At 43.5% G+C, this 25,013-nt stretch overlaps 1 protein-coding gene across 1 annotated transcript in view; it reads right to left on the bottom strand.

Annotated features, from left to right (window-relative positions):
* Positions 1-25,013, bottom strand: part of SLIT3 (slit guidance ligand 3) — a gene marked incomplete at its 3' end in the record, with an annotated part of 512,561 nt that overhangs the window by 141,193 nt on the left and 346,355 nt on the right. The gene's annotated exons all lie outside the window — the stretch shown is intronic.

Here is a 25,013-nt window from a genome sequence, read left to right as displayed (position 1 = left end):
CCTGCAGCAGTTGCTGGTTGTCCCCCCACCCCACCCCGCCACACGTCCCACCCACCCAGCAGGTGCTTGTCCCCGAGAGGCCGGTGGTAGGCTGCAGGGAAGCAAAATTGGGATGGGGGTGGTGGTGGGGTGCGTTTTTGAGACATTGGTGGGTGGGCCAGGAAGGGGCGGGGGGCTCTGGGAGGCTTCTCCTGCTTGCTATTAAATGCTTCCCCGCTCCCTGCTGGCCCCTTCCTGGCTTGGCTGCTTTGGTGGGCAGGCCAGGAGGGGCAGGGGGCTCTGGGAGGCTTCTCCTGCTCATCCACTTTGGCAGGTGGGCAGGAGACGCAACGGGGAGGCTTTTAAATGCCTCCTCACTCCCTCCTGGGCCCTTTCTGGCTCGGCCGCCTCAGTGGGCAGGCCAGGAGGGGGTGGGCCAGGAGGGGGTGGGGGACTCTGGGAGGCTTCTCCTGCTCACCCACTTCAGCAGGCGGGCAGAAGAAGCAACGGGGAGGCTTTTAAATGCCTCCCTGCTCCCTCCTGGGCCCTTCTTGGCTTGGCCGCCTTGGCAGGCAGGCCAGGAGGGGGCGGGTGGTGCTCTGGGAGGCTTTTCCTGCTTGCCCGCTTTGGCGGATGGGCAGGAGAAGAAACAGGGAGGATTTTAAATGCATCCCTGCTCCCTCCTGGGCCCTTCCTGGCTTGGCTGCTTTGGTGAGCGGGCCAGGAGGGGCTCTGGAAGGCGTCTCCTGCTCGTTCGCTTTGGCGGGCGGGCAGGAGAAGCAACGGGGTGGCTTTTAAATGCTTCCTGCTCCGTCTTGGGCCTTTCCTGGTTCAGCCGCTTCAGCAAGCAGGCCAGGAGGGGGCGGAGGCTCTGGGAGGTCTCTCCTGATGATCCACTTCAGTGGGTGTACAGGAGAAGCAATGGGGAGGGTTTAAAATGCCTCCCCGCTCCCTCCTGGGCCCTTCCTGGCTTGCCTGCTGAAGCAAGTGGGCCAGGAGGGGGGGGAGCCTCAGCCTTCTCAGTGTCGGGCCAGCAGAGCGTCCTTCCCGCTCATTGTCTTCCACCACACTGAGGCAGCGATGCTGGCCACCACTTTTGTGGTGGGCGGGATTGCAGCAATGTAGGCACTGGAAAGGCACACCGTGGGAGTGATAGTTCAGGGATCCAAAGGCTGTGGGAGCGTGTGGAATGTTGAGGCAAGAGGGACACGAAAACTCTTTTATATATAAGGAGAGATATCATTATTATTACAAATAACATTACAGATTTTGTTTATGACTTATGTGTTTTTGTGCGCGCACGCAGGGTGGGAGTAAGCATGTCCATCCAAGTATTCTAATCTGTTATAATGATAGTGGTGAAATGTTACAGTTTCCTCTTTTCCCCCCAGACATCAATGAATTTGAAATCTAAGAGTCAGATTCTATGCTTGTGCCCCTCTGTTGCAAAGGTGATCCCCTGTTGTGGACCATGTTCCTCTACTGCTAGATACTTTCGATCTTGCTGAAAGGCAGCAACTTTGCATGAGTTGAAGCACCTTATGCCGGAAGAATACACTTTGCAGTAGAGAAGTGCTTCTGCAATGGAAAAGGGTACTATGCAAACAAAATGAAGGCATGGTAATCCTGTCCTCAGAATGTGGAAGATGACATTTATTTTATCAGCATACTAAACCTATAAGTCAAATTTGAAATAAAAGTTTAAACATGATTTGCTAATCATCACTGCTAGCTTTGCAGGCTTGCATTTTCCCCTCATTCTCGAAGCTTCATATACTGCTTATGTTGCTGATATCCTGCCAAAGCCAACAGTGCTCTTAGGACTAGTTAAAAGGAAATTATGACCATATTCTAGGTGACAGGTGTGAAAGCCTTTGTATATGGTCAAAAATACAGTAACTGAGCAGTTACCAAGCATTTTATTTCCATCATTTCATGCTCAGCATGTTAATAAAATGCTGGATAACATAAAGTCTACCGATGTCGCATAGGTAAATCAAGGTTATGACTCAGGTTGGTGGTGAGGAACAAGAGTATTTGCACGTGTCCGTTCAATGTCTTGTTTTAGTATGGAACAGGAGAAAAAACTCTAAGGGGTTGTACTCAAACATTACAACTTGATCCACCTCCACCCCCCGCCTGAAGTGGTCTGGTTTTCATTTCCTTCCTTGATTGAGTTCGCTTGTAACACTCTGGCAAGTGGAAATTGTGTATGCCATTTCTCTATAGGGTTAGAGTAGGATTATTGAATTATATGTACACTGTATGGACTTTTCAGACTTGAAATACAAATCTTGTATTTTAAATCTATTTTTGCTGAACACCAAATTGTATGCATTGTAGTCTGCCGCTATTCAAGGTAGTCTAAGGAAAATTGAATGCTGCTATTCTACTAACACGAGCCTGCTCAATCAGCAAAGAACAGCAGAAGGTACTTTAAAAGTCTGCAGGAAACATTAGCCTTCACTGAAATGTATGCTAGATTTTTCTCACAGACTTTAGAAAGGTTGGCATTGGGTTACTTTTTGAATTCTTCTCGGTCAAAAGGTAGGCCTTAGCTTCTGTACAGGAGCTAAGACTTTCATAGTGGAGACCTGAAAAATTTATATATTATTTAGAGAAGGGAAAGTCTTTGTCGATGCATTGATGTAAGCTTCAGGTCTGGCAAGAGCTAACATTTCCTTTGGTGCTCCCACCATATTACTCAGACCCAAACCAAACATCATATGAAAGCACAAACAATATGAATTGATATCAGCATGAATAAGGTAGTAACTACTTATGTCTATGTTCCCCACATCTTCCCCCCCATTAGATTCCTCACATTTAATATCCCAACCTTTCTCAATGGAACTCACAACAGTTCCCTTCATTTTATCCTCACAACAACCCTAGGAAGCAGATTAGGATCAAAGATTGGCCATTCCCCCTTTCCTACTCGATAAAGCAACAATTGAATGTTTAGTTGCATAGAAGCAGTACCCTATCTAGCTCCCTGGAGAACCGAAATGATCAGGGATCCTGGAATTTCCCCCACTAGCCCTCCTCTCAGCCTTGTCCATCTATTAAGAAGTCCAAGTCCCAAATGAAGCAATGCTTGGCATGGAGAATGCCTGCAGAACTGGAAACAAAATCAACTGATCATAATAAGTTTGGAACGGTTAAGATATCCCTTGCAGTGATGGGACCTGTGTAGAGCTCATTAGAGATGCCACACATTCCTTAGGAAGCCTGCCACTTTGGTTGACACTTACAATCACCATGTGAGCTGATCGGGGATATGTTTTCAATGTTCCCTCTAAGCTCTGGAGTCTTTTGAGCAAAAATTCTACTTTATGAGCTACTGGCATTAAAGTTGTGAGCAAGCGATTTGGCTGCTGCATAAATTAGTTTGCTCTGGAGCCATCCTTCCTGAGCTACGACAACAATGTATGAGCTGGAGGCTAAAAAACTGTGAGCTAGCTTACACTAACTCAGCTTAGAGGGAACACTGGTTTGGATTGCACTGAGCAACCTGTTGCCACAATCAGCTTCTGGCAACAGAGTGAAGTTGCAAAAGGGAGAAGAGAAAGAGTTCCTTTCTGTTCCCTCCTCTAAGCTAGGCAAGGACAGAAGGAATGCTTCTTTTTTAAAAAACATTTTACTGCTTTTCTAAATTACACACACACCTATAGGGTTTGGGGATGGGAACAAACTAAAACTACGAGTAGCAAGAGATCATTAATACAATTATTTAAAGTAAGGATAATTCCCTATTAAAGTAGTAATACATGAGAGTTAATACAATAGTTATATAAAAGACTGAGCGAGTCGTCACAAGCAAATTTAGTTAAAGTGTATGCTTCTTAGTTCAGGATTATTCGTTCCTGATAATTATCAGACTATTAGAGTTTCATTATTTTACTTATTTCCTTCTTCTATGTTTCTTTTCAAAGTCCTTTTTATTTTTAGGGGGCTTAGGAGCCATAGCCCCTAGTTCTGCTTCAAAATCTAAGGAGTCAGCCGACGAAGAGTTGGTAGAACTTTCCTCAGTTTTATCTTCTTCTTTTTCTGCACCCTTGTCTTCCTCCAGTTTCTCAGATCCATCTTTATCTTGTTGGTGGTGCTCAAGAAATTTTTTCGCTTTGAAGACAGAGTCAATTTTTTCTTTTTTGCTGTTGAATTTGAAAGTAAGCCCTTAACCATCTGTATGGGGTGTTGTGCTCCTGTAGAAACCATGCCAGGTCTCTGTACTGTCGTCTTCTTTTTCTGATCTCAAATGGAATGTCTTTTAAAATTTTAGTTTGTTCTCTTTGGATTTTCAAAACAGTTCCACTTGTCGCTTTCAGGATTAAGTCTCTTGTTGACCTTTTTGAGAATTTAAGAAGTGTTTCCCCAGGCAGCTTATTTTTCTTTCTATATTCTGGATATGTATGGTATACTATATCCATGTCATTTGTATCACTTCTGCTGTTAAGTCTACCACGGGGGGGCAGTTCTTTGCTTAAAATCTCTTTCAGGTTTTCACCTTTCTGCTCAGAAATGTTCTGAAATCTCAGGACACATGCTGATTTTTCCATTTGGAGACATAGTAATTGGTGATTCTCAGAGATTTTATCCTTTTCCACCACCTCCAGTCTTTGTTCAAACTTTTTGGACAAGATCAACTCTTTTCAGCTTCTTATTTATCTTCTCTGTTTTTGCTGAAGTATCTTGAAGCTCCTTGTGCATCAAATCCATTTTCTGGTTGAGAGTGGTCATCTGGTCCACTAGAGGGCACAGGGCTGCAGCAATCACTTTTGGGGTAGTCTGTGACTGTTTCCTTTGGCATTTCATTTTGGGAGAGGCACCTCTTGCACCCCAAACTGCAACCCTACTACAAAGGGTTGCGGGGGTCCAAGATCAACTCAGACCCCTCCCCATCGGCACATTTGCAGGCTGCTCACATCAGAGCAATGATGGAGTGCACCCATTTGCAAGTCGCCAAAAACCGTAAACCCGACAGAAGGAATGCTTCTGAGCTCCCCATTACAAAAGGAAGAGGGAAAAGCAAGTTTCTCTTTTCTCTGCAGCCAAGCCAACAGCTTGGGGTAGAGACAAGAGAAGGGAAATCAGCTGGGCTTCCGATCACAACCCCCTACTAAATTTGTTTCATCTCAGCGTGTCTGGGAGGAAGCAAAGTTTACAAGACAGGAGAATAAAAACTTTTCTGGGTATAGAGCAAAACATCCCCAGCAAGAGATTCCTAGCTGATACCTCAAAACCAGGAACATGTTGTTGATGCCTAATCAATAGGACGTCCCATTGTCTTGAGTATAGGCACCATCACCATAGGAGTTTCAGGACATACGAACTCTGTCCTGAGGCCATAGGTTATTAATACCCCCAGCTATGTCCATGATACCACAGACTTCGTGAGAAAACTGCATTCCATCCACCATCTCCCAAAAAAACAGCATTGTAGCCACCATGGACGTTGAGTTTCTGTGCATATTTGTTCTCACTCATAACTACTTCAGGTTTGGTGAGAACTAATACCTCCAAATCAATGGAATGACCATGGGCACCCGCATGGCACCACTGTATGCCAACATTTTCATGGCAGATCTAGAACAGCATTTTCTGAACTGTCATCTCTCCTTTACTTGAGATTCATTGATGACATTTTTATTGTTTGGACTCATGGCAATGGAACCATTGAGAGATTCCACCAGGCTTTCCACAACTTCCACCCCATCATCAATCTAACTATGAATTACTCTACACAATAAATAAACATCCTGGACACCACAGTATGGATACATGAAAGACACATAGGTACCACATTATACTGGAAAACAACAGAGCGGCAAACATATCTTCATGCCTCCAGCTACCACCCCAACCACATCAAACAATCCATTGGGTATAGCCAAGCTCTATGCTATAGTTGCTTCAACCCCTTGAAGGATTTGCAAAAGGCATTTTTGCATCGACAATATCCTCCTGATATGCTGAGAAAAGTGATTGGAAAAGCCGGAATGATACCCAGGGACAGCTTAATGGATATAAGACACTAGGAACCACAACATTCAAAAACCAGTGAGGGGGGACATTTTAATCTTGCAGGACATTCAGTTGCTGACCTAAAACTAGCAGTTCTCTTAGAAAGGAATTTCAAAGGGAGATTAGAGAGACTGCTGAACTGCAATTGATAATGAAGCTTGAGACAATACATCCACTGGGATTGAATAGAGATCTAAGTTTCCTGTGTCATTACCAATAATGATTTCTCCATGCCAATTACTCTTCTGCATATCTCACCTAAATCCAATCACACCTCCTACTGTTCTTCACATGCTATTGTCATTTGTCTGCTAATGTAATTCCAAACAGCTGGGAAAACTAGCATCACAGAGATACCAAACTTAAAAATTCCACTAGGAAAAACATCATCAAAGATTGCCAAAATATATAAACTCTATTTAACAATTACAATCTCTTCTATCACAATTTTAAAGTTGGTGGTGTCACAACATCAAAATAAGTGCATACTATAACTATAATATAACTATAAACAAGGCATAAATTACAATGTTTCCTCCTTCAAAAATAAATATTGGTCCGTATAGTCCATTCAACTTGATAGGAGGAATCCACATTTGAAAAACATTTTCAAAAACAGCCTTTGCAAAAATGCCGATTCTAGATACTTAAAGGAGACGTTTCCATCAACTTCTTCAGTTTGCTGGCTGCATAGTTGGAACCAGATTTCAACAATTTCTCTTGACAAGGTTCAAGGTGTGATTCGCTCTTCACACTTTGAACCTTGTTGTCAAGAGAAATCGTCCAAACCACAAATGCACAGACTGGGCAAACGGACCATGAACTGGTCTGTGACGAAATTAGGTCCATGGACAAGTCTGTGTCCATCCCTAGTTGCAAATAGCTTATCTACTAATTGGCTGCCTAATCAACACTGGCAAATAGGAAGTGACCTTAACATGCATATGTTGGAATATCTCTGGTGCTCATACACAATCTGATTCCAGAGATTTCAGAAATGGAAAGCGAGTCCAGCTAAAAGGGAGGCCCATCCAGTTCATAGCTGAAGCAACATTATAAAGTTTCAGAATTAGGGCTGATTGACATGTTTTGAAGTCCACACATCCCTCATGGGCACTTCTGTTCTTGAAGTTTCCTGCTGGGAGTTTGTGGGGGGCCCCCGATCTGCATCAGGATCATGACACACATAGAAAAGGGGCCTAACCCTCCCCCCCCCCATTTTCATGACCTAAAACAGCCCCAGGGACCTTCTATTTGCTTGTTGAGGAAACTTGTATGTAATAATGATTGCATGCAAATTTTCATAACAGGTCAAATGGTACCTCCCAAAGGCTGCTTGATTCTGAGAATATGGCAAAGGTCTTCAACCCTTTCTATGTGCTGTAATCTCAGTCCTCCATTCCTTTCTATGTGCTGTAATCAACCATCCATTCACTTGGGAACTGAGTTCCCAGCATGTAACTCAATGGGGACTCATATGGGTTTACATTACAGGCAGTAAGAGTAGTTCAGCAGCGGAACCAGCTCCCCCTCACTGGCAGTCTTTAAACAGCAGCTGGATGAACACTTCTCAGGGATCCTGTATTGGCAGATCTTGTATTGAGCAGGGGGTTGGACTAGATGGCCTGCATGGTTCCTTCCAACTCTATGATTCCATGATTCTGTGTCTTATCCAAAATGTTTTTGGAACCATGGGTTCACTATATGGACTTAGTAATGTATGATTTGGCCTTAAGAGAGGATATATTGTGTTCCCACTATTCGGTAACTGTTTCGTTTGGACACCTGGTTTTTTTGAGAAGCATCTGGGACTTGGGGACTTGCATAATAAATCTGTTTATAAATAATAAAAAGAGTAAATCTGTCTTTAAAGAAACCATTTTGTAATGTGGTATGATTTTGTTTTCATATATTTTAACAAGTTAGTTGTTTGGTATTGTTTATGTGTATAAAAGGGGGAAACAATTGTCTTGTGCCCTAAGAAATATTTGGTTTCATATAGTTATATTATGGCCGTGATCACACACACAATTAGCCGTGCTGTAGGCACGAATGCTGGGTGGATTTAAAGGGTGCAATCAGACACGAACATCTGGGAAACGCCCCACACCCGTCGGCAACCAGTTTTGCTCCGCTGCAGAAGCGGAGTAAAAAGACACCGGGGAAAGTCCGGTAGAAAACAGGTTGCAATGGGCCACAGATGGACTTTCCGCTGTCTGATTTCTCCACTGCGCTCCCATGGAGTCAGGATGGTCTGATCAGGCCATCCCAACTCCATGCCGTTATTTCCCCCCCTTCTCAGTATGTGCATCATCGCACACTCCATAGCAAGCCCTCAGCTGAGATGCGATCAACCAATTCCCCATTTAAGCGAATCAGAAACAAACGGCAACCCCCCCCCCCAAAAAAAACCCGATTCATCCGCTGTTGTGTCTGATCATTCAGTGGCAACTGCAGGTCAAATTCCTCCAGAGGGAATAGCCTCCCCCCCCCCGGTTTATCTCATGCATGTGAACGCACCCTATGTTTTGAGCCCAGTGTTTTAGGTAAAAGTCTAATGAACAGTTTCATTACTCTTATTGTAAAAAGACACGATCCTTTTATAGATTGATTTTCAGTTTAGTGAATGCTATTGGGTACTGTAGTACAACTGTGCCAGTAAAAATTCTACTTTGGGCATGAGGTATAAATACAGGAACATGAAGCATAATGCACTCACCACCTGCACCTTCACAGCTGAAGCCCAAGATGACTAGCAGCAACTTGCAAGATTCAGGCAGGTAAGAACAAGCAGTTTCAACAGGTCCCAGCACCTAGTCAGGGTAACGTAAACAGGACCTTGGAGAGCTCCACAGAAGAGCAGGATTTTTTCCAAGCAAGCCAACAATTCAGCAGAGTCCTATTCAGATACAAACTTGAGGGTTGGCAGAACCTTTCTATTTCATCAGAGTGTCAGGAAATCTAAAGATATGGGGGTTTCAAGCCATGAACAGGGAGACTGTTTTATGGCCTTAAATTCAGCTTCTTGCAGCATCCACATTTTATACTACAGGGTTCAGACGCATGATCAATTTTTAACCTTGTGAAGTAATGACAAGATGTTCCTTGTTCTTTGATAAAGAGCCAGCAGAAGTTTAAATGCTTTGGGAGCCAAGAGAACATTTTAAATATGAATTCCTTATTTCTGCTGTATTGGGAAATATATTTCACACCACTGCTCATATGATTTCTTACTGTGGGAATTGGTCTAGCATTTTACAAGTTTAGAGGTTTTAGTAACTACTGACATCTGCTTAACTGCTACTAACAACAACAGAACAATACTGGATTTGACACTCACCAAAAGAAACTGATCTTGTGCACCAAAATTGCTGCTTCATCTCATTCTGCTGAAGCAACTAATGCAAAGGCTGTTATGTGCCGTCCTTGCACAGCGTGCAACAGGAAACGTTCTATGATTTGGAGGCATGCATCATTTGCTGCACACTGTGTAAGGAAACTCAAATGCTGCCCTTCATTATCTCTAATGGAATCTCAAGGTCAATGGCCAGTCATAAATGTCCACTTTAAATAAAATATTAGAAGCTCACTGTCCAATGTTTTTTTTTATATCGGTTTCTAGGGAGACTAGAAGAGATTTTCATTTTTTTTTTAAAAAAAAATCACACATTTGAGGACTGAACTAAAAAAAAATCAATGAGATTGATTTACTCCAAATTGTCATCAGACAGAGAAATAAGCATGACTCATTTCCATCCCACCTCCCAATTTTTTTTTCTAATGTAGACTTTCAACCTTGACTCAGCCACCTCTGCATTACCTACCGAAACTTCCAGGAAGAAGAGAAGTTGTCAGGCATGCCAGCATGCTCCCACCATGTAAGCAGTGTACCAGGAGAAACAATGGATGGTGGCCATTTGGCACTATTGACATCTTTCCCTTTTTTTTTCCCTATGTGTATGATCATCAGGGGTCATTTCCTGCAGGAGCGCACAGGAGCGGAGCTCCGGCAGTAAAGAGCCCAGAGGGGGGCACATGCAACAAGCCCCACCCCCTGCTCCCAGCATCCCTCAGTCAGAGCAAGAAGCAGCCAGGTAAGTTGCAGAGCTCTCCCCAGCCCAAAACAGTCGAGTGGCACCTCTAAGACCAAGTTTTATTCAGGTACAAGCTCTCCCTCCTCTGCAAAGACAGATCTGCACATTATCCCCTCCCCAATAGCTAGCAATCCAAAACAGTCCAGTGGAGCCTGAGCGGTGGGTGTTGCCTTCTGACACACTTCCAGTGATGTCAGGGGATGTGGCATATGCAAATAAGTTACGCTAATGAGTTATACTAATGAGCTCCTGCACCACTTTTTCTACGAAATGACCCCTGATGATCATACAGCAGAAACTCAGAATGAGCTCTGTCAACTTCCCTTTCTATATACACTAACAATTAAATGAACTGAATTGTAGCCCCTTGGTATTTGCACTTCTCTCCCCTGTGGGGCTACATGCTTTGAAGGCATGATTGGGAAGACTAGGAGGGAGGATCTACTCTACTTGGGCTTATCCAGGCAGATACACATTACAGCCAATGGGATCAACTATTGGGAAAGAAAATGAAATGCCTAGCAATAACAAATGATATGATTAAAAATACAGAAACTACAGACAATAGAAGACAAATTTAAAAATCTGTAAGGAAATTGGATGTTACAAGTACGTCTATTAGGGTGCACAGGGTATGTTTGACACTTCATTTGGGAATTGCCCTCCCGGTGCAACTGCCAAAATATTTTTATCAATTGACAGTCCCAAAACTAAGAAGAGCTTTTACTTTGGCAAGACTGAATGTTCTTCCCTCAGCAGTTTTGGAGAGCAGATATAATAGAGTATCATACTCTAACAGAATATGCAGATGCTCGTATCATACAATCAAAACCATTGAACATATGATCATGGAGGGCCCTATATTCAATGAGTTGAGGGCTAATTTAGTCACCCCTTTACTTAAAGATATGGAACTGCTAAATGTGTGAGCCCAGGTGTCATGACTACTTTCAGATACTAATGATCGTGACACTCTCTTAGTGGCACAATTCATAGGTGCAATAATCAAATATAAGAGAAATAATACTGAGTAAGGTATTTTAAAATATTTTCTTTGGTTCTAATTTCTGCTTAAGGTGATAGCCGTATGAGCAGTACTAGACAGACAGACAGACAGACTGACTGACTGACTAGGAGAATAAGCATCTTGTTTTCCTAGGCATGGCTCAGACTCTCCTTTACCACTGTAAAAGGCATTCATCCAGCACTGGGTAGTGAGTTCGGTTCACAGTCCCCTGTCTCATGGACAAGCTAGGCTTCTATTAGGAAAAAAGAAGAGTTGGTTTTTATAACCCACTTTTCTCTATCTTAAGGAGTCTCAAAGTTGCTCACAATCATCTTCCCGTCCTCTCACCTCAACAAGCACTGAAGTGAGACAATTGATCCATCTAGTCCAGTAATGTTTGCTCTCCCAAATTTCAAATGCCTTCAGATGGCCTCTTGGCCATAGTTATTCTTGCTTTTGATACCAAAGATCCACATATGGGTCTGCATGCAAAGCATCTGCTAGAGGCAGAGGAAGCACCTTGCCAGAGGCAGAGGAGACCCAGCTGAGCTCTGAGCAGGAGCAGGAGACAGAGCTGCTAGAGGGGTGAGTGTTTTTTTACTTGCTTTCAGCTGAGGGGATTCAGCTGAGGATATTGTGTGGGAAGACTGTGTTTGGGAGTGTGTGAAAGCGCTTAGAGTTGTTGCAGAGTCCTGGCTGCTTGAGAGAGGGAGAGGAAGGGGCATTGTTTGACTGTGATTGCCATCAATTCAGTATTTAAGAAAGCACCTTGCCAGAGGCACGAGCCTCTGGCACGAGCCGAAGGGCGAGCTAAAGGGCTCTTTGCCCGTGGCTCTTAGCCCAGGGACTCTTGGACTAGGGGCTCTGTGAGACGCCCAAGAAGAGGCAGAAAGTGAAAACCCTAGGCTCCTTGTTTTCCCCATAAAGTAATTTGACTTTGACAAGAAAAAAACACATAAATACAAAGGGATTTAAAAGGGGGATTACATTTACTTATTTTAAAAGAATTATGAAGCCAGAATGCCAGCAGGGGGTTGGGGGCTATCCAGTGTTTTGCACAGAGTGTCACATGTATGACTATCTGCCCACTGGGCAGAAGTCTTGGGTGTGTGCTCGGTGCAAGGAGCTCCTGGTTCTCAGGGAACGTGTGTGCTCCCTTGAGGCCAAGGTGGCTGACCTGGAGAAGCAGAGACAGTCAGCTAGGCGCACAGAAAAGACTCTCGGGGACTTGTTAGCTACGTCCCACTCTGGATCTGGCAGCCCCGCTGCTGTCAGGGAGCATGAGGGTCTAGGGGAAACAGGGCACCGTGCTGAGGATAAGGGGAATGTGCCCTCAGAAGGGACCTCTTCCCCAGCTGGTGAGCGGTTATCCTTTTGCACCAAGGAACCATCCCTGGGCAGGGTGGGAGGGGGGCTCTTGGTAGTGGGTGATTCGATCCTTAGGCAGGTAGACAGCTGGGTGGCGAACCCGCGTACTGACCGTATGGTGACTTGCCTGCCTGGTGCAAAGGTAGCGGACATTACGCGTGTTTTAGATAGGCTGGTAGATAGTGCTGGGGAGGAGCCAGTGGTCGTGGTGCATGTCGGCACCAACGATGTGGGGAAATGCAGTCGTGAGGTCCTGGAGGAGAAATTTAGGCTGCTGGGCAGGAAACTCAAGGCCAGGACCTCCAAGGTAGCCTTCTCAGAAGTGCTACCTGTTCCACGCGCAGGGCCGGAGAGACAGGCACAGATCAGGAGTCTCAATGCGTGGATGAGACGATGGTGTAGAGGGGAAGGGTTCAGGTTTGTTAGGCACTGGGATTCTTTTTGGAACAAGAGGGAGCTGTACAGGCGAGACGGTCTCCACTTGTCCCGAGAAGGAACCAGGCTGCTGGCGCTTAAAATCAAAAAGGTGGCAGAGCAGTTTTTAAACTGAATATTGGGGGAAAGCCGACAGGAGATGAAAAGTCTCTGGTTCGGGTTGGCTCATCTCAGAGAGATGAGGGGGTACCTGTTGCTTTTCTACAGGGAGGTGGATTGAAATTGTCCACTGAGACCATGGCTAGTGACATGGACTGCCTGACAAGGTCTCGAGATTGCAAGAGGAAGGTGGCAGGCTTAACCAGTATGGGAAATTACAGCTGTTTCTATACAAATGCTCGAAGTGTCCGAGGTAAAATCGGGGAGTTGGAGTGCTTGGTGTCAGAGGGAAAAATAGACATTGTGGGTATTTCAGAAACTTGGTGGGATGAGGAAAATCAGTGGGATACGGTGATTCCCGGTTATATATTATATCGGAAGGATAGGGGGGGAAGGGTTGGAGGTGGGGTGGCTCTGTATGTCAGAGAGGGTATAAAGTCCAGAAAGATTGAGAGGCTAAGAGAATTGGATTCGCTTCTTGAAGTTCTGTGGGTTGAAATAGGGGGGCCAAAAGGAAACTTAACACTGGGAGTTTGTTATCGCCCACCGGATCAAAAGATAGAGGAGGATTATAAAATGATGAATGAATTAAAGATAGCAGCTAGACAAAAACACTGTGTCGTAATAGGTGATTTTAACTACCCACACATTGATTGGGTCAATATGTGTTCTAGTCGAGAAAAAGAGATTGAGTTTCTAGATACTCTAAATGACTGTGCTATGGAGCAGATGGTCATGGAACCTACCAGGGGAGAGGCTTAGAAGATTATGCATGGGAAAGAGCAGGTAGAGAAAGAGGTACTTTTCTCTCTTTCTCACAATACAAGAACTCGTGGGCACTCCATGAAATTGCTGAGCAGTCGGGTTAGAACAGATAAAAGGAAGTACTTCTTCACCCAAATAGTGATTAACACATGGAATTCACTGCCACAGGAAGTGGTGGCGGCTACAAGCATGGACGGCTTCAAAGGGGAATTAGATAACCATATGGAGCAGAGGTACATCAGTGGCTATTAGCCACAAGGTATAGATAGGGACTCTGGGGCAAGTGATGCTCTGTCTTCTTGGTGCTTGGGGGGGTCAACGGTGGGAGGGCTTCTAATGTCCTGGCTCCACTGGTGGACCTCCTGATGGCACTGGTATTTCTGGCCACTGTGTGATACAGAGTCTTGGACTGGATGGGCCTTTGGCCTGATCCAACATTGGCATCTCTTATGTTCTTATCTGCTTTGGCAATTATCTATAAACTTAATATAAAACTGCCAAATCAGACAACTGTTCCACTTAGCCTGTTTTGACTGGTAGTAGCTTTTGAAGGTCCTGGATAGAGGTCTTATTCAGCACCTGCTGCCTGACATGCTTTACTGAAAATGCTAGGAATTGAACCTGCATACAACAAAGTATTCTACTGTAACGGATACTAGTGAGGGACACTCCTAGCTGAGGTAATAGGAAGGGCAGATATGTCTGGTCGCAAACAACTGAGTTAACTTGGGTGCCAGGCATGATTCACACCTGTTGACAGTAGTCAGGACACGGGTACCTTCTGGGGTACTTCATTAGATTCATAGAGAATTCTACATTGTGAGGGATACTATGAAAGGGTATATTATTGTTCTGCAAACATGGGTTGTTACTTATTGTCAAAGTATGAGGAATTTTCAGAGGACCACGCAAACCAGCCTTAATTAATGTGCCCCTGAGTTCTACTAGAAGCCAGTTACTTCTGCTTGAAGGTGTATTTATTTATTTATTTATTATTGAATGTATACCCCGCCCTTACCACAAAGGGCTCAGGGCGGCTTACAGATAGGGCACTTTGTGCCAATAAATAGACAGAATAAATCACAATAAAACAAGATCATTAATAAGCGCTCTAAGATGTTACACTAATCAAAAAGATGGTATTCAGCTGATGATGTTCAGATGATATTGTCTATATCCCAGAACAACCGTACTGGTCCACTGCACTGCTGCAGTATGATCTTCCATGTTTAAGGGATCGTTGGTGGAAGTGGAAATATATGAGGAAATATACACCTTAAACAAAAAAACCTTTAACTTAATATTAAAATGATTTACTTGAACATCTTACTTCGCTAGGTCAGAAGACCTTGGGGAGCAAAAAGACATCTCGAGGGAGGGGGAGGAATTTGGAGGCAACAGAGATGGCTCTTGAGTGTCGGTTTGGGATTGTTATTTAAGTGGGCCTGGTCTAGAATCAACATTTTAGCTAACCGCACTAGGAGAACATGCAGGCTGATGAAGCTCTGGGTTGTTCTTTGCCCTGCTGCACTGTGTGTATACATACATGAAAAAGACCAAGCATAGATTCTGGCTAGGGTCAAACTATGGCTACAGAAAAACCCACCCAGGAAATACTAGCCTCAGATGCTGTTTTGTAATTGCACTGGAATATTGGATTTCTAGCCTTCCAAATGGTTAGCTAAAGGTAAAGGTATCCCTTGCTCAAAAGCCAGTCGAATCTGACTCTAGGGATGTGGTGCTCATCTCCGTTTCCAAGCTGAAGAGCCAGCGCTATCCAGAGACATTTCCATGGTCATGTGGACAGCATGACTAGACACCAAGGTGCATGGAACGCTGTTACCTTCCCACCGAAGCCTGCTGCAGTGCTGCTACCCAAGTCAATTCTTTTTTCCCTTCGTTAAAGTAGGAACAGTGAAAGGATACATCTTATTATTGTGTAGGTATGTTTGAGCACAGAGATGGAGATGAGAGAAGGGCATACAATTGTAGCTTAAACGCATGATGGAACAAAAATAATTCCATCCCTCTTCCACTACCCTCTAAGAAAGGTCCTGCTAAACATATCTTAATCCCAACTTGGTTATGTATATCTTCCCACATATTTCATTTATTTATTTACTTCATTGATACCCCAACTTTTTCCATAATGGTGACTCAAAGTGGCTTCCATCACTCACCTCTCTTCTGTTTTATCTTCACAACAGCTCCAGATTTCCACAGCAGAGTAAGGATTTGAACCTGAGTCCCACAGATCCTTGTCTGACACTCTAAGCACTGCACCACACTGGCTCACTCAGTGTGCAGGCATCCACCCTTCTCTGAATTATTTGTAATCAAAAGGGGAATGCTACAGAGAATGTTAGTTAAAAAGGAACAAGTTCTCACCATGTTGCCTCTGCATGATAGCATTTGGGGGCCTGGCAAAAGAGAAGTGGAGTGTAGCCAAATGGGCAGAAACAGTCTCCCTCTTAAGCAGTTCGAGACAGTTTATCAACTCTTGTAAGATTTTTTTTTTCAAAGGGGGAAGGGTGTTAGCCTTCAGAGAGTTTGGATTCAAAGTACATGGTGTACAATAGAAACAGCTAAAAAGGATAGCAAAAAATTTCCAAGGTTTCTACTTTGTCTATGCCAACTGCAGCAGAGCAGGATGTCCATAAACCTGTTTACCACCCTGGGTGAATAACAGCATGAACAGAAACTGCTGGCTGCTGTCTGTGCTCCATGCTGTCCAGCTATATACAGGCCTCTGAAACACCCCCCTCCCTGCTGTGCGCTCGCCAGAAAGCAACCCTAAGGAGCTGTCATCATGTCAGTGCAATAGCCTGGCTGCTGTAGGTGCAGCTGCAGATCTCATGTTTGACAACTTCCTTTGGCTACATAGCCCTGCTCCAAACAAGCTTCTCCTTTCATCTTTTCAGGGGAAGCGTTTTGCACTTCTGAAAGATCAGTGCTAAGGGACCCAAGCTGTGTAACCCCTGCTGAAGCTTTACAAACATACAGAGAGCTGTCAAACAATTAAACCACACCTCCCCTGTCAGAGGCTCAGTGCGCTCTTCCCTTTCAGACCTGCTGTGGGGAGAGCTGCAGCTTAATGGCTCGCTTCAGGTATCTCACGCAGCAGCAATCTGAAAGCTTTATCTGACTCAGAACAAGTGCAATTGTTAAACAGTCGCCAGAGTCACGTAGCACACCATAAAAATTTCTTTGCCATGACAAGTAAAGGGGCTGAAATGAGGCCACATATTTTATTGAAGGAAATGCAGTGCCAAAGCTTGCATAATTTAACCAAAAATTGGACCAGTGTAGTCCCTAAACAGCCTGCTTAAATCAGCAGCAGTTTCTGCTTTCCAATGAAGCTATAGAGATGATATCTTACCCACACACTAGGATTACAGCACTGCTAAAGGATAATCTACACTGCTAAAGTATGGTCTCAGGGCTGGATTATTGGCCAAGCAACTCAAGTATGACAGTTTAGTGTAGTGATTAAGAGTGCGGAGTCTAATCTGGGAGAACCGGGTTTGATTCCCTACTCCTCCACGTGCAGCTGCTGGTGTGACCTTGGGTAAGTCATGCATTCTTTCAGAGCTGTTCTCTCAAGGGCAGTTCTCGGGAGAAATCTCTGACCCACCTACCTCACGGGGTGTCTGTTGTGGGGAGGGGAAGGGAAAGGGATTGTAAGCCACTCTGAGGCCCCTTTGGGTAGTGAAGGGCAGAGTATAAATCCAATCTTTTCTTCTTCTCTCTTCTTCTCTGCACCAGTGACCCTGGGTACCAAGGTGGGTTTCAGAGGATCTTTCTCTGCACAGCTATAGATCCTGGTAGGGTGGCAGGGCAGCAACACAAGAGGAAGTGCATGCCTTTTCCTCTGTCTGCTGACTCCAAGATGGGCTGCAGATCCCAGAGGAAAGCAGAACTATGTTGGGCTCTATGTCGGGCTGCCCTTGAAGACAACTCAGAATTCTAATTTGTTCAAAATGTGGCATTGTCATCAGTCATTGAAAGCAAATATTATTGGGTAAAAACCCCATACTACTTCAGTCATGAGATCACTGGTTAGCAGTATGTTTCCAGATTCAACTGAAGGTGCTGGTGCTTACCCTTGAAAGACCTTCATGATCTGAGACCCATATACATGAAGGACTGTGCAAATTTGGAGATGTTGCATTGTTAAACAATCACCAGAGTCACGTACCACACCATAAAAATTTCTTTGCCATGACAAGTAAAGGGGCTGAAATGAGGCCACATATTTTATTGAAGGAAATGCAGTGCCAAAGCTCCAATCATCACTGCAATCACTGCAATCATCACTGCAGTTTTCTAGTATGCAGAAGTGAATACCACTGGTGCCTGTTCTCAGATTTTAACTGTAGCAGCACCCATGATTCAAAAAAGCCTCCAACAGAATACAAGGAAATCTCCTACTATTTTTACTTTCAGGTAGGGCTTCAAGACAAAATTATTTTTAGGCACTTGGTCTCCAAAGGCCATCAGTTTTTGGTTTTAAAGAGAAGATTGTTTTTAACTGTGCTGCCTTCTGGTTATTGGATTTCAGCTGTTGCAAAATTTCAGCTGTTATCTGCCTTGGTCTCCAATGTATTCTACTCACTTTGAATGTCCTTATCCAATGGAAGATAATTCCTCAAGTTAAACTCTTTTGGGTCAAAGATCTTAGCATGTCTCAGTAATTTTTTATTTTTTAAATTAATTTATTTTTTGCTTCATCATCATGGCTTATTACAGAGCAAGTAGCATATTTACAGACTGTAACTGTGATAAAACTGTGAAAGAAAAATACTGAACAGCAAATAAAGTTCCTTTTATTACTGCCCTTATAGTAATTTTCTTGATTTGAAGCAACAATCTTGTGTTAATTCAGGATATCTGCTTAAATTCCTCTCATTTTCTCCTGCTGTTCTGTCCTTTCAGAGTATATAATGTCCCAAAGTATCATAGACAGCTACTGTGAAATATCTAAGGCAGTTATCATACCTAATGCAACTATTCTATCCCCAAAACAGTGCAACTTCAAGTATACTCAAATGTAACATTAAAATTTTAAGTATATACTAATTCCTCACTCTCCATCTCCACATGAATTTGTCTTTTTGCAACCTAAATTAGGAAGTCAAATGTTTCACTATCTTAGGAAGCCAAAATGTTATGGTGAGAGTATTGGACTTGACCCAAGTCAAGTCCAATGAAGTCAAATGATTCCACGTTTATTTACCACTCTTTTAGCCTTAGGCTTAACCAGGTTAATCCATCTGATAAGGCTGAGGCTGACACAGAATGGTGAACTTGCTGGAGTGACTCATAAAATTATGAATATAGCGGGGTGGGGGTGGGGGGATCACTTCCCAGACCTGTTTTGAACTCACATTAGCCATCTTGGAATAACATCACTCTAAGGCAAATGGAGACGCACATGTACACTGTTCTTCATTTACAGTCATCAACTGAAATAGGGTTGTCTTAACTACAAAAACACAGTGAATGAGCTAAACAGCATAATATGCAAGACAACATTTAGGCTGAATTGTAGTGGACAAATGAAAACAGAGTATTTCACTCTTAGATGGTTTCATTTTTCATCTCCTGGCTTTCAGTCTGGCACAATATTTGGGTAGCAACCTGAATGCTTCAAAATGATAGGTTGCTCTGTATAATTATAGCAATTAGTAAGGTTAAATTAACATACTTAAAGGCATCCAAAATTCCTCAAGGGAGGTGAGGTAAGTAAATACAAAGTATAATTACTGAAGTGGTCCTGTCTGTTGTGCTCTGCAACTTGATATTTTATTTGAGTTAACTATGCTTTTAGTAGCAATGATGATTAAAGAGTAGAAAAATTAAATATTCTGGCAAAAGCAAAGTGTTGCGTAAATCATCTTGACAGCTTTTGTTTATGCTTCCATGCGAGAAGTTTTGCTTTGGACTTTGGCAGTCAGCAGGTAGCAATAAGGTCCTGTTTGCAGAGTAACAATTTTAAAATAACAGTTCACATTTATGAACCAAAAAATACAGAATAAAGGCTTTCATCCAAGAGAAATACAGCATATGACAAAGGACAATAGTATCATGGCTGAGAAAAACTTTGCACACCAGAGGTTCCCAGTTCAGTCACTGCATCTCCAGTTAGCGCTTATCTCAGCCTGATACCCCGGAGTGCCACTGCCAGCCAGAGACAAAAATACTGAGCCAATGGGCTGAACTGAAGACACCTTCACATGGACAAAATTTTAGACCTAACCTTGCATTTAACCTTAAACCAGCTGCCTTGATTAATCTTTAGGCTAAGGCTCTTAATGAGAACATAAACTGCCTCTATGTAACTGGAGATGCAGGCTCCGAGGCCCCAAGAGCAATGTGTAGAGCCATCTATTCCATCATATTTGCCAGATGACAGCAGCTTATTAGTCATATTATATTGGATGGATGGATAGATCAAGATGGGTAGCTGTGTTAGTCTGTCTGTAGCAGTAGAAAAGAGCAAGAGTCCAGTAGCACCTTAAAGACTAACAAAATAAGTGCAGTGACTCACGAAAGCTCATACCCTACCATACTCTGTGAAAAACAATATGAAAATATCCTTATTCTGGGTCACAGTTTGACAAATTGCAGAAAGTCATCCCTCAGTAGAGTATTGAAAAATACATGTTACCAAAAAAAACATCCTATTTACTATTACTGGTTATTTTCTATATAGAAAACTAAATGTCTAAAATGTGCATGATGCAATAAAAACTAAGTAAGTTAACTAAGTGTTAAAGGAACTGGAATACACTTTATTGGCCTAAGTCAGGAAGTTATGATGGGAACTTTTGCATCTGCTATGGGGAATCAAACAAGGGATTCACTTACAAAAATAAATGTTTCTACACTATTTATTGCTAAATTTAAAGTGGGATAACCTTAACAGTTGCAAAAATGCAGAGGAAGATGTTCCTAAACAGATAACCTGCTAATGAAATTCAGACATTCTAGAAAAACATATTCTAGTAGAAAAACATCTGAAGCGGAGGCGGGGTTTTGGCAAGCTGATGGTGGCTGTGCCTCCTGGGATCTCCCAAGGAGGCGGCTCACAAACCAGCAGTTAGAGAGGGGGAGCGAATGTCCGCGCCCCCCAGAGACCTTTGCGAAGGGTCTCCAGCTATAGAGCGCTGAGGATCGCCTCTTTCCCGGCACGCTGTCAGGAAATTGAGGCATCCCTTTGCTCCGATGGTCTCTCTGCTGTGTTCCGGCAAGGACTAAGCTACGCACACCCCAAATCAAGCGAGTGGAGGTTGAGCGGCAAATAAGCATATCTGTCGGTGAGATCTACTTGATCTACATATGAAGAGTGAGTAAAGTTGAAATGAAACAACAAAGCGAAAGCCCCCCAGGGGAAAGCGAGGGGGGAGAGGTGACCCTCCTCCGCTAAGAACTGTTTATAACCATTACGGAGCTAGAAGAAAGGGGGGAAGGTTTAAAAGCGGCAATGGACTATATGGAGAGATTCCAGGAGAGAGTTAAGCGTTTAAGCAAGTTTTCGGGACTTTGGCAAACTTTGTAAAAGTAAACATCCTTAAAAACGGCGACAGACAACATAGTAAGAGCAACAAGCAATATCCAAGCTTTCCCCAGGAAGTAGAAGAGCTGCTGGTTAACCATCTGGCCAGAAATAATCATAGACTCTTGCAAACTGTGTCTTAAGCCTTTGTTCCCTGTTGGTATAAACGAGGTACTATGCAAGAACTGTGCTACATGTCAGCTGTTGCTTGGACTGTGTCAATATTGGAGAAGCATCTAGCCAATGATCATAGGGGCTTCCAGGATCGAAGAGGAGAGTCAAATAGGCATTTGCAATTTGAAGGAGAGCCTGCAATTCGAAGGAGAGCCAGTTTGGTGTAGTGGTTAAGAGGGCGGACTCTAATCTGGGAGAACCGGGTTTGATTCCCCACTCCTCCACTTGCACCTGGCTGGATGACCCTGGGCAAGCCATAGCTCTGATAAGAACCGTTCTTGAAAAGAGAAGTTTCTGTCAAGAGCTCTCTCAGCCCCACCCACCTCACAGGGTGTTTGTTGTGGGGAGGGGAAGGGAAAGGAGTTTGTAAGCCACTCTGAAACACCTTTGGGTTGTGAAGGGCGGGATATAAATCCAATCTCTTCTCTTCTTCTTCTTCTGTATTCAGACCATAAGCAAGGATTTAAGTGAAGGAGTATCCTCCATTGCTGGCTAAGCGCCGTAACAATAAAATTCATTCATTCAGCCATGATTTACCCCACTGGCTAGAGCAAATGGAAGGTGGAATGGGCCCTTTTTCCACTACATACATTAGAAAACTGCATTTTGCGGTTGTTGTTTTTTCTAGCCCTAGAAGGTCCATTGTGCAATCCTGAGGAGTACTGCTTCCATCTAAGACTATTTAGATCAATCAGACTAGGGTAACTGGGCATAGGATTGAACTGCACTGCTAGAGATGTGCTTTTGTGGAAAATATGGAAACTGGAAGTCTGGGGCTGCTAATGGGCCAAACAGGCAACATGTCTACATGACAGGCCCATATTGCCAGTAAATCCCAGCAAACATATCCCATCCTATCGTTTGACGGTGACACAACATTTCATTATAGGATGAGAAGAAGCCAAATGTCCACCTTGCCTAACTCCGGCCCCGTTCATACGAGCCCATTTGGGACGGGAGTGGGACGGAACAGGGGCGGAGCAAACGGACGCGATCCCACCTCAACATCTGGGGAGCGTGCCGTCTCCGTCCCTGATCCGGCCCAAATGGCGCTACCCCGCTGCAAAAACGAACCACCTATCTAGGTGGTTGCAGCCGTCTGGAGCGCCCCAAGCCGGCCGTGGGATCGGCGGCGCGTCCTTGCGCCGCCGCATCCCAGCCCCCGGCCGTACTGCGCATGCTCGGGCATGCGCAGTTCGGCAGCCTCCCCCTCCCATCGGGCTCGTCCTCCCCGGCGTCTGCTCTTGCCGGGGAGAAGAGGCGCTGCGGCCAGGGGATCCGTGGGATCCCGCCGCAGCGTCTCAACGTTGGAGCGGCTCTATTAGCCGTGCTTTTGCCTCGTGGTTTCCCTGCCGTGTGGCAGGGGCCATTGTTAAGCAAATTTTTCACAAGCTGTATGTGACCTACAGCCCTTAGGTTTTTAGTGGGTTTTCTTTTCTTTCTCCTATAGTGTGCAGATTCCCTCCCCAATTTCGTTGTTGTTGTTGTTCAGTCGCACAGTCAAGTCCGACTCTTCACGACCCCATGGACCAGATCATGCCAGGCCTTCCTGTCTTCTGCCGTCCTCTGACGTTTGCTCAATTTCATGTTCGTTACATAGTTTTTAGTAAATGCAAATAAAAAATCCCCTACAGGGGGCCATAAAAAAGAAAGAAAAACATCTGAAGCAGATAGAAAATTATATGTCAATAACAGCAGGCAAATGATAAATTCTCACCTGTATCCTAATCCATTCAGTATTCTTAAAGTTTGTTCAGTTAATATGTCATTTGTTTTTCTAGAATATTTCGGTTTTTTCTACAACCTCCATACATCTGTTGGCTATATATATCATTGGCTCTTTGTACTATTTTTCTTTACTGTTAATCGTAGATTATTGCTATATATTGTTGATGTACATTCAGTTGCAAAACTGATGTCCCCCCCCTTTCCTTTCCTTTATAAGCTTAATTGACCAGAGGTCTTAAGCCAAGCGTACAATGAGCAACTATAAAACACATTACATATAATTACAATTTAGACCAAACATTTTAACAATAAAAACTAATAAACATACTCATAAACAATATTAATAGACAACATTTTATGGAAATTAGTTTTAGAATTTTAAAATTTATATACATAAAACTACCTACAGCATTTCAAAGCCGCTTTAAAAATAGCACTATTGATAGGTATTTTGCCACCAAGTGAGTTGTTTCAGGGTCCTCATCTGCTAGCAATATGGTTATCACCCAGAGTTCCATAGGAAGGTGATGTCTATGTAAAATAGGAGTAATCCCACAGGATCTGGGGCCAATCCACTGCTGGCAAAATAACATAAGATGATCTAAGGTCTCGGCTTCCGGTCGTGCCAAGATGGTGAATTAACGCACTCCCGCAATTCTGCGGGGTGGTCGACGGCTTCTTTTGACACTGAATCAAGAATTATATTGGAATTTAAAGAGACTTCAACAAAATCTTTTGAAGGGGCTAACAAACCAGGGAAATATTTGGCTTGGCAATTAAAAAGCAGGAAAGAAAGAAGATTGATTTCAAAGATTGTGGAAGATGGAAAAGAATTCGTAGACCCTAGTGGAATAAAAAGAAGTTTCTTCAAGTACTATGCGAAACTGTTCCAAGGGAAGAAAGCTGATCTTGAAAAGGTTAAAAAATATTTGGACACTATATCACTGCCAAAGGTTCAAAGCGACTTTAAGGAATTACTGAATGGTCGGATCCAAAAAGAAGAAGTGTTCAGGGCAATAGAAGAAACGAAGTTGGGAAAAGCACCAGGACCGGATGGGTTTATGGCAATGTTTTATAAAAAGTTGAAAGAAGAACTATCTCCAGTCCTGGAGAGCCTATCCAACGAGATAAGAGTAAGCAAGAAAGTGCCTGACTCTTGGAAAGAAGCAATTATTTCATTAATACCGAAAGAAGGACAAGACCTAACCAATGTCAAAAACTACAGGCCAATCTCGCTTTTGAACAATGACTATAAATTTTTTGGCAAGGTTATTGCAGAAAGGGTAAAAACTATTTACAAGAGACGATTTCGGAAGAACAAGCGGGTTTTTTACCAGGGAGGCAAATAAGAGACAACTTAAGAACGGTAGTGGATGCAATTGAGTACTATGAAAAACATCCGGAGAAAGAAGTAGCCTTTTTGTTTGTGGATGCAGAAAAAGCTTTTGACAATTTAAATTGGGACTTTATGTTTCAAATGATGGATAAAATTGAAGTTGGGCAACACTTTAACAATATAATTGAGGCGATATACTCGGAACAAAGAGCTAAATTGAATGTGAATAAGGAATTGACAGACCACCTCAAAGTACAGAAGGGAACAAGACAAGGTTGCCCTCTTTCTCCTCTACTGTTTATATGGGTGTTGGAAGTGCTATTAAGGAAAATCCAAGAAGATGGAGAAATCAAAGGACTGAATCATAAAGGCTACAAATATAAATATAGAGCATTCGCAGATGATGTGATGTTCATAGTGGAAAACCCAAATGAAAAATTACCGTTG

Source organism: Gekko japonicus, unplaced genomic scaffold, assembly GCF_001447785.1.
Source record: "Gekko japonicus isolate JY-2015 unplaced genomic scaffold, Gekko_japonicus_V1.1 scaffold212, whole genome shotgun sequence".
NCBI classification, from domain to species: Eukaryota; Metazoa; Chordata; class Lepidosauria; order Squamata; family Gekkonidae; genus Gekko; species Gekko japonicus.
Note: the sequence above shows the minus strand (reverse complement) of the source record. Positions and strands in the feature narration are given on the sequence as shown.